This window comes from Leopardus geoffroyi, chromosome D2, assembly GCF_018350155.1.
Source record: "Leopardus geoffroyi isolate Oge1 chromosome D2, O.geoffroyi_Oge1_pat1.0, whole genome shotgun sequence".
Taxonomy (NCBI): Eukaryota; Metazoa; Chordata; class Mammalia; order Carnivora; family Felidae; genus Leopardus; species Leopardus geoffroyi.
In genome coordinates this window covers 22256184-22271619 of record NC_059334.1, presented here as the reverse complement: position 1 = coordinate 22271619, position 15436 = coordinate 22256184, and the positions used below count along the sequence as shown (strand labels likewise).

Genomic DNA, 15436 nt, shown 5'->3' with positions numbered 1-15436 from the left:
TCATAGATGTTTGTTCTTTTTTAAAATAAAGCAGACATCCATTTTGAAGGGGGTAACCTCTAAGTGTTTACTTCATAAGTACCATTAGAGGGCTGATTAGTGAGGTTGTAGCAAAGGAAGGTCCCCAGATGTAGCCATAAAAGACTGTGAAGCAGCTGTATTCCAAACCTCTTCTGGGGAAATGCTCAGAATCTCACAGCCATGTGGAAGCCAAAAGTGACAATGCTTGCCAAGGGCAACACTTTTTCTCAACCAGAAAGTTGGTTCATTTTTTTCATTCCTTCAAAAAATATTTGACCTTCTGCCTGACTAAAAGTGGAAAGGCTAGATGTATGATGGTGAAGAAAACTTCCATGGGCCCTGCCCCTCCTAATCTCTCAGCCTGCGTGGAACAGATGCTTCAGGGCTAAAAATTCAAAGTCCAATATCCAATAAAAGAATAATGCGGAAACACATTTAGACTTTTGGGGGCTGGGAAGGTCACTCTGAAGTCAAGACACATAGGGGCACCGGACTGACTCTGTGGAGCATGTGACTCTTGATCTCGGGGTTGTGAGTTCGAGTCCCACATTGGGTGTATAGATTACTTAAAAATAAAATCTTTAAGAAGAAAGAAAAGAAGTTGTGACATTTAAACTAAGAACTTATAGGTGGCACCAACCATGAAAAGAATGGGGAAGAGGAGAAGCAGACTCCAAGCAAAGGATATGACATGAGCAAAGGCATTGACCGGGAAAAGGCATAGTTGAGGAAATGAAAGAAGAGAAGTGTACACCAGAGCCTGGTGAGCTGGTGGTGGATGAGGCAGGCACATGATGACTTAAGTGAGGGGTGCATCATCACAGGCCAGAGAACAGGCTTTAGATTTCATTCTAAAAGAATTTGAAGCCCCTGAAGGATTTTAGCCAAGAGCCTGACCCATTTTTTTTTTTTTTTTAAAGCACATAGGTTATGTAGAGAATGGGTTGGAGGGGAAACAAGAATAAACTGAGGGTGACTGGTTAGGTTACTGAGCAGTTCAACTAAGCCATAGTAGTGGTAGGGCTAGGACCTGGGCAGTAGGTTTAGGAAAATCAACAGGTAGATTACTTTGGAGGGGCAGGGAGGAAGGAGAAGGGTTGAGTCAAGAATGATCCCCAGGTTTCTGGCTGACACAACAGGGCAGTAGAGAAAGGAACAGAAGTAGAATGGGTTTTTTAAAAACGACATCAAGCATTCAGGCTTAGATTTGGGTTTAAACTGCTTTTGAGACTTCCAAGTATTGTTTTAGATATAGAAGTCTGGAGCTCTGCAGAAAGGTTGGGGCTGCACTTCTAGAAATGTTAGAGTTATCACTAAAGAGGTAAATGTTGAATACCAGAGAAAGGGAACAGGAGAGAATAGATGTGAACCCCTAGGGAGAGGATTAAAGTGAGCCTGGGAGGAGCTCCCAAGGAACAAGATTTTGAAGAGGAATAGAGTTAAAAGGTTGCCTCTGACTTCTTCCTTCCTAGACATCTCCCAGCTATTCTATATCCTATCATCTAAGATCACCTACATGTTCAGCCTCAACCCTGCAGTATACTTGTGTGGTTTTTCATAGTGGTGGATGAGAGAAACTCTCCTATAATGTAGATCAGCTAACAAGCTTTTGTAGGCAGGTGACCATGCACATTTAGAGCTCCTTTGCTTCTTAGCTACTATGTGCAAGGTTTGTGACACACACGGTGTAGGCAGTAGGGAGAGCACAACATTGTAAGATACTATCTTAAGTCTGACATTATTATCTGAGAGAATCCCTGCCCACTATAACTTTACAGTCTAGTCCAAGAGGCACACATGATCATAAGTCACACAAATCAAAATACATAAATGTAATAAATGATATAACAAAATGCTCAGGGCAACCACTGGAAGATATAATTCCCTCCAACAGAGGAGGTCTTTTAAAGTTTCTCGAAAGTACGTATTTGAACTAGTTTCTTTTTTTTTAATTTTTTTTTAATGTTTATTTATTTTTGAGACAGAGAGAGACAGAGCATGAACGGGGGAGGGTCACAGAGAGAGGGAGACAAAATCTGAAACAGGCTCCAGGCTCTGAGCTGTCAGCACAGAGCCCGACGTGGGGCTCGAACCCACGGACCGTGAGATCATGACTTGAGCCGAAGTCGGACGCTTAACTGACCAAGCCACCCAGGCGCCCCGAACTAGTTTTTGAAGAAAGAGTAGCATTTGAGACGCAGCAGTGTGGAGAATCATACGTGCTTTGCTCAGGAGTTTGGCTCTTATCCTGGATACAGTTGGGTACTGGAAGCTTTGTGGCAGGAAAATAATATGATCAGATATGATTTAGGTAACTCTGATAGAAGCAGAGGAAGAAGAGAGTTTGAACACAAGGGCCTCAGATCTGCAACACAGAGGAGGGCCTGAACTGGAACAGAGAGAATGAAAAGCGGAGAAAAGATTTGAGGAACCAGATTAGTTCTGTGTCGGGAGAGAAGAGCGAGAGTTAAAGACATCAGGGTTATAGGTATGTAGGGTAATTATTAACAAAAACATAGAACCTAAGACCACAAAATCAAAATTAGTGATTGACGTAGCCTGGGTGATGAAGTAGCTTTGTAGATAGTCAGCGTGCAGGGCCCTTGACATTTGATGATGATCAGAGAGAGAAGCCTGGGCTGGAGATCATAGTGTGGTCATTTTTGGTATTTGGGTAAGAAGTGAAGTGGCCGGAGTCGATGGACCTGCCAGGGAGTTTACTAGCTACATGAACTTAGCTGGGGTCTATGCCTTCATTTCCTCACCTCTACTGGGGTAAGAATAACAAACCTCATAAAGTTGTTGTGGGAATTAGCTGAGTTAATACAAGTAAATTGCTTCAGATAGCGGCAGGCAAGCCCATAGTAAGTACTGAGTAAGTTCAGCTAGTAGTAGCATTAAGGCAGCCAGGACCAGTGGCCTGTAGACGAAGATGTGACGGGTGCCAGGAGGGAACAGTGGAAGAAGTTGGAATGGCAGCATCACTGAAATTCTCTGAGAAACAAGGGATGTGAAATAATTGAAAGTATTCTGAAGTATACCAACATCAAAAGCAGAGAAATTCCGTGGGAAATTACTAAAAGAGGCATTCTCATTCCTCTTTACTAAGGAATGGACAGAGATAGATAACAAAAGCCCAATGGCTCTAGTTAATGACAGATCTGGATTTTAACCCAGATCTCCTGATTCTGCTTTCGAGAAATCCAAGGTGCCTGAATTGCTTCACTTCGGAATATTTTCCCTGAATTTATTTCGAGAAGATCTGTTTTTATTTAGTTTTGTTTGTTTTTACTTTTCTTACCCTTTAAAAAAAATCCCTAATTAACCAAAAGCCTTGGCTCTGAGGTCAAGAGCAAGGATTGTAGAGTCAGGTGGTTTGATTTCCATTTCTAGCTCTACTGTGTACCAAGTTCACTCTCTTGGGTTTGCTTTCTAGCTCTGTGGCTCTGTTTCCTTATCTGTAAAATGCAAGATTATAATAGTACCTTATTGTTATTAAATGAGCTAAGCTATTTTATAACAGTGCCTGGCACATAACATTTAATAATAATAGCTGTACAATTTTATTATTTAATTAGTATATCTTTTTCACAACCAAAATATAAATCAATATCTTCCCAGTATTTTTTTTTAAACTGGCCCTATGACCTCAAGTATTTTTAAAGTCACAAGTCATTAGAAAAAACAAACTCAAAAAACCATTTACTGGCTGGTATTTGTTTAACAAATCTCCATGAACTGGGAATTATTAAATTTCACTGTAGTTTATCATGTTTACATGAAGAACTAGAATTAATGCTTAGGAAAAAATATTTTTAGTCCCATGACTTCTGTAACTCAAGAGAGGAAAAAAAAAAAAGGGGGAGGGAAGAGAGGTGGGTAGGGATGGAAGGGAATAGTATGACAAATCTGGGTTCTCAGTAGGCTATAAGAAAGGCATACTAGAAAAGGCTTTCTTTCCTAAAGCTGTAACAGAGCTAAGTCTTTAAAGACGAGTAACAGTTAACCTGCCAAGGCCGATCTCCTTAGGGAGAGCGGAGTCTATACTTTCATGGAGATGACATTTGAAACAAACTTGAAGGATGGAGAGGAGTTAGATATTGGTGAAGATTGGGGAGGAGAAGTATAGGTGGATACAAAATCATGAGCAAGGAAAAGGAAGTTGGTGGGGCACCTAGGTGGCTCAGTTGGTTAAGTGTCCAACTTGATTTCAGCTCGAGTCTTGATCTCAACTCAAGTCTTGCTCTCAGGATCGTGAGTTCAGGCCCTCCATGCCCAGAATGGAGCCTACTTTAAAAAAAGAAAAAGAAGTTGGAAACCAATGTGTTGCTGACTAGCACACAGTCTAGCTCCCCCAAGTGTGGTCCATGAAGTATCAGTGTCACCTGGGAGTCTTGTTAGAAATGCAGCATCTCTGAGTTTACCCTGACCCACTGAATCAGAATCCACATTTGAAGATACTTTAGGTGATACATAAAGATATTAGACTTTGAGAAGCAGTGTTCTAGAATATATGGTTGCCTCTTAAACATGGTTGAACATTCAAATAATCTAGAGAGTTTTTAAAAAGTTTTTTGATATTTGAGGTTTTTTTGATTTTTTGGAGCTCCACCCCAAGAAATTCTAAATAAATTGGCATGAGATGTGGTCTGGACACTGGGTTTAAGTCTCCCCAGATAGTTCTAATGTGCACCCAAGTTTGAGAACCATTGGAGATTATGAAAAAAGCTTCTCGCTGAAGGGTAGTGGACAGTAAGCCTGATTGGGCTGAACTGCAGAAAGCTTCATATACCAAACTAAAGACAGGTGATTTTGTTTTGTTTTGTTTTTAAGGTGGGCCCTAGGGGCTAAAAACCACTGGTATGTGGATCTGTAAAGGAAATTGTGGTTCTAACTCAAGCATACACCTGACTTGAAAATGGATGTGGAAAGTACAACATTCATCTGTAAGATATAAACTGCCATGAAAATACACTGATAGCTGTTTTTCTATATATCAAAAATGTTTCTTAAAATTAAAAAAAAAAATATATATATAGTAAAATGATTAAAAGGAATGTTTGTTTCTACTACCTTTGGGTTTGAAAAGCATGCAAAACCCAAAGACAGATTCCTAAATGCAAAGGCCTCTGTCTCAGATGTATTACTTAAATCCAAAAAGAAAAAAGGACTCAAATTCTATTTCTGAAATGTCATCTTGATGGCCCCTGCCATCACACCTTTCCATCAGATGGCGCTCTCATCACAATTTGTAAGATGTCAATATTTTATAATAGGTATACAGTCTCTCAGCCAAGGCACTCATGCTTTTTGTAGAACACTGTACTTGGTATAAAGTCTTTTATCCAATGAATGACCTTCCTGCACCCCGTGTGGTTAGGGCCAACACACTCTGATTGTATGACCAAGAACAAGAGAGATTTACAAGAGGAACTCACTCCCCAATTTCTTTTTAACTATCACCCATACCATACCTGAATATAAATGGACATAATTAATAGCATTTTAAAAAATTATAGAAACAAATCCAATATTTCTATAAAAGACAACATTTGCTTGCAACAGGGTGATAGGAGAAACACCTTGCTTCTTATGGCAAGATTTACCTGGGAAATTGGATTGGCTTTTGGAAGAGAGGATGCAAAACAAAAAAAAGTTCAACTGGGTTGTAGTGATGATTGCATATCTATATAAATGTATTGAAAACTATCAAACTGTATATTTACAATAAATTGTATGGCATGTAAATTATATGTCGATTAAGCTGTACAGTGTGGGGGGTAGGGGGTTCAACTAGAGAAGACTGCTGAGGAGCCTCCCTAGGAAGACACAAGGAGACCATGGGGGTAACATCATCATAGGGCCATCTAAGAACCCTGGTGCCCAGAAGATTAGGTATAAGTGGTAATAGAGGTGAGAAAATCCTGATCCTACTTGGATTTGCCCACTTTCTAGGGCATGTCCTGCCCAAATAAGTCACCTTCCTTCTCTACAGCCTTTGCAGAGTCCTGGGAAGGGGGGCAGATATTGAAATCACTCCAGAAGGACTTGACACTTTGATGTTCTTGGCTCCAAGCATTAGTGACCTGGGGCATGCTGGTCAGTAGCACTTTCAGCACAAAAAAGGAAGCAAGAACTAGTAGAGCAGACAGAGGAAGTACTGTACTAACATGTTTACATAAGCTGAGGTATCCTGGGTGATCCCTCTTAAAGAGACAGAAACTTGTCTGGGGTAAGTAAACAAACTCAGGGTCACTGAGGACACTCTTGGGCCCCAACAGAAACCCAGTTCTGCTGGTGCTTCTAGGCCTGTACAAATGGTCTGCTGCTTACCAGTGAGTGAACACGGTTATTCCTACAATTGTTCTTGCTTTCCTCAGGTTTTCACAGGGGCTGGGATTTGTTCTCGGGCCAGTATTCAGGTCTGTCGCTTCACACTGAGAGAGGACGATGAACTATATGTAGGCAAACTTTGTTTTATGAAGAAAGAGTTCATAGCAAAAGCAGCTGATTTACTTTGACTGTATTAAGACTGGTTATAAAACACTGAGACTTTATGCAGTTATTATTCAGTAAGACAAGATGTTCTCAGCCTCCATAAAGAAGCTCAAATATAATGAATCGATTTTGTCGTGACTGATGTGGGGCAGGAGGAGGGAAAGTATTCTTTGCAGTGATGGAAGACAGTCTTTCATTTTAATTGGTGCATGGAAAAGCAATTCCAGAGTAATGAAGTAATGATGCTGTTCTCTCTTTTTGAAAGATTAGTTGTACTTTGGGGAGTGAGCACTTATAAAACATATGGACATTCCTGAAATGCTCTATTCTGACTCAATATCCCGGGCTCCTTTATGCCCATGAGAACTCCAGACTCCTGATATTTTGATGTTGATGGAAATCCCACACAGCACCTCTGTGAGCCTCATTTTATAGATAAGACTAGGCCCAAAGGGCTGTAAATGGCTTTCCCAAGTATCTGAGTGACCTGATCGTTAGAGATAGAGCCCTAGAAGAGGGTCTTTTCCAACACAATCTCAAAAACCACACATACAGTGAAGAGTGTGCTTTGGAGATCACAGGGTTACCTAGAAAAAGTCACTGCCTTCAAAGAGCTTTCAGCTACACCTCAGGGCTTTGACCTAACAGATTGTGTTGGTAAAAAGAATCATGTTAAACTACCCCATAAGAAAGTAGAGGCCTCGTTCTCTAAGCTTTTCTGTTGAATGGGAAGGAAGGCTTAGGCAAGGCAAGGCAAGGCAAGAAAAGAAAAGAAAAGAAAAGAGGAAGAAAGGAAGGAAGGAAAGAAGGAAGGAAGAAGAAAGCAAGCGAACCTCACTCCCTCTTGTCTGTCTTTCCACAGGATCGTGTAATTTTACTGCCAGTATTGAGAAATTCATGGAAGAGATGTCAGCAGGAAGTAAAAATTCATGGAGAAGGGTGTGTGTGTTTGCTGCTTCCACACATTAATGGCATGATTTTTTTTTATGCAAAAAGAAAAAAAAAAGAAATCTACCCACATTTTAATTTAGCATGAGCCAATTTACAGAGCATGGAAATTCACTTTCATTCCCAGGATTGGCGCGTGTGCAATTAGCAATGCAGTGTATATACAAGAAGCCATGCTGTTAACAGTTTATCCTAAGTAATTTGGTGTCATTTACAAAAGGAAGAAATTCCTGCCGCCAGAAGGGACAGAAGACGGGATGATGAAATCACAGAGAAACACTAAAATTACTAACTCCACAACAGCTCGCCTTATTTTTCTTGGACCCAAACTGTCAGGGTATAAACACTATTTGTTTCTTTTTTAAAACATCTATAGTTTTGCTGTAAATAATAACACTGTATAAATTCTAACAGAAAAATAGAATAAATGTTGATAAGGCACTGCCTCTTAGAACACAAACAGAATATTGCAAATGCATTTAACATACTAGGGGTCTCAAGTGACTTCACCCTAGAAGAGGAGGGAGGGGTCCTGGGTGGGGGGGAATCTTCACTGATTCTTGTATATTAGCAATTATAATGTTTATATATGCAAAACTGCTAGCTTGATTTTAAAAAACAGAAACAAATCTTTAAAATCTGCTGCAAATTTAAATAATTCCCAAAATGAGGAATTCTGTAGTTCTGTGAAAAAATTTTTTCTTCAGAATACTAATATTTTGATGCATGTGTATCACCTTATTTTGATTAAATCTTTTCCAATTTTGCAAACACTACAGTATACTGCAACACAGAAGATTTTATCTGTAAACACAAAGCCCTTCATCTAATATTTGTTGCTATTGCCAATTTTTCAATGAAATGAACTAAAAATGAAAAAAAAAAAACCCTATACAGTAGTTGCTTTAGGGGGAGGGTGGGTGCTGTTAGTGCTTAAAAGGGGGTAATGCTTGCCGCTTTAGAGGTGGATGGTGCTCATAAGAGGCCCCAGTCGGGGGTATTTAAAATGGACTAAACAGAAATTCTTAGCTCGTAGAATGGCAGCACGCTGTACAATTATTACTGTATTGTGTACTGGCTATAAGATGTAGACACCTTTGAATAAGCCAATCATTTGTAACCATTCTAGCAGTGTCATATTAGGTTAATAAGGCTGCTGTGTTTTAAAGGGCATTTTTATTTGGGTTTTGGTGAAATCCTTTAATTTGTTGATTATATTCATATAAAATCAGCATTCATTGACACATAGCTCTAATGACATATGTATGAAAAACCATACACTGGATGACCTAGTCGATTATTTAAGCATAAAATAAATTGTGTTAAACTCTTCACCCACCTGTGCTCTACAGTGTCCTTGTGTTCTCTGGCAAAATGTGCATTTCGTGGAGGAGCCAAGAATTAAAGATTAACCAACAAGTGATCTTTGCCCTCATCCTGTTTGTGCTGCCCCCAGAAAAGTGGGGAATTGGGGCTTATTGCAACCGCATGTCCAGAAGTTGTCAACTGACAGCTCCAGGAACCCTCCAGGGCTTTTCGTCCCTCGTGCTCTTGTTTGCAGTTGGCGTTTGCGGTCAGTGCTTAGAAGTTGGGAGATTTTACATAAGAACCCAAATTTCTAACTTCCTGTAAAAAGCAAGATTTGACAACAGTTCTCATTTCCAGAGGGCAACAACTTGTGGGGCCATGTCATGCCTGCCCTCTGCAACCAGGTGTGGGGGGGTCCAGACAGTGCAGAAGCCAACCCCGCCTCTTACATTTGTTGGTCCTATTGGCCTGGTAGGTAGGCACTGAGGTTTGCAGCCAGACATTACATGATTAATTCAACAGGGGCAGAGACCGGCTGTTTTAATTTTCATTCTAGCCCAGAGCCAGGCTATACTGGTGGTGGTACTCGCAATTATCATCACTAAAATTGGAGCACTCTCTATATGCCCGACTGTAAGTGCATCGCATTGATTCAGTCTTCATAACCACTTCATGAGGTAGGTACTGCCTTGGGTAGTAATTGTCCCTTTACAAATATTAAAAGGGTGCTTAGAGCCATTTGACGGGGTCACCTATTTCCTGTCCATTAAAGATGATTGCTGATGGGGCACCTGGCTGGCTCAGCCACTGGAGCATGACTCTTGATCTCAGGGTGGTGAGTTTGAGCCCTACCTTAGTACAGTTTACTTAAAGAAAAATGTTGAATTGGATGCATTGTTCCCAACGAAGATTCAATATCAATGCGGAACACATGTATGGAGAATTTACTTTGCATGAATAATGGAGCTAGACTGCATTGTATGAAATCCAAAGCAAACAAAAAGTGCCTCTCCACCGCCACCAAAATCATAATGAGCAAACTCAGACCCCTGAAAGGTTAAAAAAAAAAAAAGTTCCAAAAGCCTCTCGAAAATCGGGATCAGAATTCAGATATTCTAACTTCCCATCTAAGAGTTATGGATTTCTGACTCCTAGTCCTTGACAGGTGTTTATCCTGAATTGGAAACTCAATCACGTATACTTACCTGGGTATTAAATGGTATATTGTGTTTAGATAGCTAAAAAATTTGACTTTAGGGATATGTGATGGGCTAAACTACAGTTCAAGAACAAGTTCATAAATTTACTCAGAAATGAAGTATCCAAAAATGGGAAAACAAAGCTTTTATTTGCATTTAAATGTGTGTTTGCATATATTTATATATGTATGCATAGGTTGAATAGGGCATACATTATGTATTCCTAACAGTCTTTGGCCTGCTAGCTTATAAAAATGTATTTAAGCTTTTCCTTGATTGACATTCTGTTAAAAAAAAAAAAAAAAACAAATCTGCCATTGATAGATTTCTGATATTTGCTATGTTTTTCATTTTATATTCTTAGCAAACTCCTGAGTTTGTTAAATTAAAATGTCACTAGCATATTGCCATATAAGTTATGGCAATAGACCATGCAGGGTTATCTCATCATTTCTAAGAGGGATCTGCTTTACTGAACACAGAAGCAGTCAGCCTTCTTTCCTCTATTAGTAAATTCTGCCTTGGCCTCCTGATGCTCCACCATGTTTGTTTCAGTACTGTCCTGGGATTGCATCAAGACTGAGGTTTCTCTCTAGGGCAAATAAAAAATTGTTCGTTTCCTTTATTATTATGAGTGTCAGGTCACATTTGGCTGTGCGGCAAGGGTATGTGGTAAGCCCAGAAATACAAATCACAGGAATAACTCATCCCTTGAGTCTCTGAAGAAACCAGGATCCCAAAGCTAACTTCCTATCTGGATAAGTCTTTTTGGTTTGTTGCAGAGGCCCTGACATATCAAAAGGTGTGTAATTCCCTAGTCATACAGCACTGCTTCTCCTTCATGAATTCATGACCAAATAGTCCAGAAGTAAATCTCTCTAACATTGACATGTGAGCCTAACTTCACAAGAATTCTTTCAAAAATGGACGAGGCAATGGTGTCATTCATTTATGTGATTAGTTCAAGCAGTGGCTTAACTCTGAGAACTGGGAAAGAGTAGTGTTACCGGCTTTTCAAAAGAGTCCCAGCAGGTGCACGGCACCACCAGGTCCTCATGCTATGCTATGCACTTCCTGAGGGCAGAGACTGTGGTTTGTCCTCTGCTGTATCCACAGCAGAGTACTGCTTGACACCTCATAGGTAGGTGCTCATATTTGTTGAGTGCCAGAATGAATCATCAATCAAACATCAGAGGTCACAGGACAGCAAATAGGAAATGTTACCCTGTGCACCATCTTGTGCACCATTTTTTTTACACGTTCAACCAGGTTGGAAATCAAAGGAAAGAACAGTTTTTGGTTCTAATGACTTCATTCACCAAGGACTAATTTCCTCTTTCTAGTTGCACAAGACTCGTTAGCCACAAAGTCTTAAATGATTAGATTTGAGTATACCAATGCCTCGTGAGCAAACAGGACACCAGTCACACTGCTGAACTGGGCACCCTTCCCATGGCTATGACTATATTACTTACCCTTATCACTAATAGGCTGCTGAAAAGCCAGCCAAGAGTGTGGAGAACCCATCATGAACCCTCGTCTCTGAAAGTCAGCTTAGCCTCCTCTCTTTCAGACATGATAGATTTTTTCTTTTAAAGCCTAGCTACCTCGGGGCGCCTGGGTGGCGCAGTCGGTTAAGCGTCCGACTTCAGCCAGGTCACGATCTCGCGGTCCGTGAGTTCGAGCCCCGCGTCGGGCTCTGGGCTGACGGCTCAGAGCCTGGAACCTGTTTCCGATTCTGTGTCTCCCTCTCTCTCTGCCCCTCCCCCGTTCATGCTCTGTCTCTCTCTGTCCCAAAAATAAATAAACGTTGAAAAAAAAAAAAAAAAAAGTCTAGCTACCTGAAGATTCCTACCTCGGTATTGTTCAGTGTTTGCTGGGTTGATAAAGGACCATAAGGTCCAGAAATTATACCCCAAGGGCCATATCCAGCCTGCAGAGAGATTTTGTTTGGATCACATGAAGTCTGAAAAAAGATAGCCAACATTTTTTTTTTTAATCAGGAGATTTTAAAGAAAAAAAATGAGCTGTGAGTTCTCTTTAAAATCTGAAGAAGCAACAATCCTATTTCTGAACTCCCTATGACAACAACCACCTGGAGCAAAAACGCACGTGCCACCTCTGGACAAGCACGTGTTTTACAGATGTTCACCATAGCCCTTCCTGGGTCCTACTGCCTCTCAACCCAGTCTACTTCATTCTTGTCAATTCAGTCTCTGGTATGACTGGAAGAAGGAGAAGGCAGATTGACGCATTCCTGCTTCAATTCTTCCTTCTATTTGGTAAGCCAAACATCGACCTCATTTTCATCCTCTCAGCTCCAATAGGAAGACAAATAAGGGAGTGAGGAACTGAGAAAAAAGATGAGTCCTGTGGTTCTCCAAACCCACCCCCACCCATCTCATCCAGCAGCAGGTATTCAGTGCCCGCCACTTTGCAGGTACTCTTCCAGATGCCAGACACAGTGAGGAGCATGCCAACAGCCTTTGTGTGAAATCTAAATCTAGGCTCCCTCAGGACAAAAACAAAAACCCTATAATTACTTGTGGAAACAAAACTGCAGGACACTGTAGATAGTGGTACTGGAGAACAAGGGAAGACCACGAAGAGAGAGAAAAACAACTGTGACAACTGAGTGTAGCCATGGCACTTTCATATCACACCTGCTAGTCATAACCAAATACAACTCAAGGGTGACAAAAATAGCAACTCAGAAAACCTTAACATCTCAAAGTTATTGGATCAACTCTACAAGCGACTACAAGCCCATCTCACTTCCAAAGATTCTGGATTTAGGTGAAACCAGTCAAAACTTTGAACTCATGTGCAATGTTCTTCACCTTCCATACATCAAGTTCTTCATAATTCAGGGACCTCTTCACAAAGCCTCCCCTGCTCATGCCAACACACAATGGTCACTCAGGTAAATAAATGGGTGTCCCACAATTCACCACTCAAGTCTCCATCCTTAATGGTGTCTCTGAATGTCTTGCTCTTTAAGAACAGGGACTGTTTGAGGCACCTGGGTGGCTCATTTAAGCATCTGACTTCGGCTCAGGTCATGATGATCTCACGGGTTTGTGAGTTCGAGCCCCACATCGAGCTCTGTGCTGACAGCTCAGAGCCTGGAGACTGTTTGGAGTCTGCCCCTCTGCCCCTCCCCTGCTTGCTCGTGCTCTCTCTCTCACAAAAATAAACCTTTAAAAAAATTTTTTTTAGGAACAAGGACTGTTTTCCACAGTCCTAAGAGCAGAGCTGGGCACACAGAAAGTATGTAATAAATGCTCAGCATTGCATGTCTAATCATTTACTAGTTCTGTCTGGTGAAAGCTCACCAGACTCCAGTGATGCTGCAGTACATGATGAGGGCCCAGTATCAGTGCACACACCACCCTCTGGAAGTTAATGCTTAGTACAGTAAAGAGCAGAAATACAGTTTCCTCACAGCTTGGCTTGCTAACACTGTATCATGGTTAGTGTGCCTTGTCTGAGTAGAACCTAAAGGAAAAACTAAAGGGTGTCTAAGGAAAAGCCTGTGGAAGCTTAACCCGTTCAAGGCCATGTAGGTAGGTAGATGACGGCTGGCTAGCTGGAGGGAGGGATGGATGGATGGAGTGGTGATAGCTGGAGCATGGCAAGCTTTAGAGTAACTGTCATGCTTCTGGCTACAATAAAACTTTGAATACTCAAGTTCCATTGGCCAAAGTGGTCATGCTCTCAAATATCTATGGGCACTAGGCAGGTCATCTAAACTAGGCAAAGGGGTTGAGATAGATGGTTATTATACATAAATTATTGTCTAACTCTTCCTGCAGGTGATTACTTTCCAGCCCCATTGCTATCACTTTAACTATACAGCTTGCTTTGGCCAGTGAAGGATGAGCAGATGCTCCAAGAGCTAGTGCATTTTTCTTCATGTTTCCTTTCCTCCTGCTTCAATACCAGGGATGCTCCCCAAAGATCCTTCCTGGCCTGGTGCTGGAGTGAAGGTGATGTGGAGCAAAGAGACACAGTTGCCCCAATGGACATGCAATGTGAGCAAGAAATAAACCCTCTAGTAAGTGACTGAGATTTGCCGTAACCCATGATTAACATACAAGTCCGGGAGAAGACATTAAGGGGTGTGGAGTACTAAGTAAGCATCTTCCCCTTCTAAAGAGTCTGCAAGTCTAGTCTGCCCAATTTCCAAGTTTGCAAAATGTTGGCAATTAATTCAGTTTTGGTCACCAAGCATATCTGGTCTTCAACCTCTACCACTGGCTCTTGGCATTTGTAGAATAAACACATACCTGGATCACACTATATAAATTTATTGATGTGTGGTTTTTTTAAATTTTTTTAAAATTTTATTTGAGAGAGAGAGAGAGGGGGAACCAGTGGGGGAGGGGCAAAGAGATGGGGAGACAGAGAATCAGAAGCAGCTCTGTGCTGAGAGCAGAGAGCCTGATGCAGGGCTCAAACTCACGAATCCTGAGGTCAGGACCTGAGCCAAAGTCTGACGCTTAACTGACTGAGCCACCCAGGCGCCCCTTGATGTGTGATTTTTAATTATATACTATAAAGTTGGTATACATATGCAAAAAAAATTAATTCCTGAGTCAGTGTGAAGGACTACCTAATTTCCCGCCTCAGTGCAGCTTGGTTGTGCTCTAAGTACCCTTTCAAGTGCTAACACTCTCATTAAGGGTCTATAGGAGTTATTTGGCTTTTTAACTTTCATTTTATTGCATATTAGTGAAGCGGTGATCTTCCTTTGTGCATCTGGGCCTACCGTGGCTCCTGCCTACCTCCAGAACCCCACCCCATCCATCTCACCCTTTCAGGATACCCCAGACCAGTGAGAAAGGCAGTCTGTGAACTGCTCTTAGTCTGAGAGTTCTCTGTTGGCTGCCGAATGGGATAAGAAACTGGGTCCAGAATATAAATCATGTTACTAAGCTTTACTTTAGTTCAGTTGACTTTTTTTTTTTTTTTTAACATATAGTGAGGCTTTTCTGAGAAGGAAATGGTGCACAGATTTACATTCCAGTGTAAGTTCCCTGTCACAGATCGATGCTCTGCATAGCATGACTGTGGCAAACTAGCTTTCTTTCTGTTCCTCAAAAGTGCCAAGTTCTTGGGGTTCCTGGGTGGCTCAGTTGGTTAAGCATCCGACTTTGACTCAGGTCTTGATCTCAAGGTTTGTGAGTTCAAGCCCTGCATGGAGCTCTGTGCTGACAGCTCAGAGCTTGGAGCCTGCTTCGGATTCTGTGTCTCCCTCTGTCTCTCTCTGCCCCTCCCCTGCTTGAGCTCTCTCTCTCTCTCTCAATAATAAATAAACATTTTTTTTAAAAAGTGCCAAGTTCTTCCTCATCTCCTTCCCATCCCATTTGTCCTCTGCCAGGGAGCATCTCATTTCAACCTCCAAATGTCCCCACCTCAGGCCTTCCCTGCACACCCTTTCTGACTCCCTGCTTATTCTG

At 41.4% G+C, this 15436-nt stretch overlaps 1 protein-coding gene across 38 annotated transcripts in view; it reads left to right on the top strand.

Annotated features, from left to right (window-relative positions):
- The window catches only part of ANK3 (ankyrin 3), a 687904-nt gene extending 679103 nt beyond the window's left edge, over positions 1–8801 (top strand). For all 38 annotated transcript variants that reach the window (XM_045437484.1, XM_045437490.1, XM_045437496.1 and 35 more), the window contains one exon: positions 7382–8801. The gene's annotated coding sequence lies outside the window, so the exon portion shown is untranslated. The remainder of the gene's footprint in view (positions 1–7381) is intronic.
- Positions 8802–15436: the final 6635 nt, after the last annotated feature.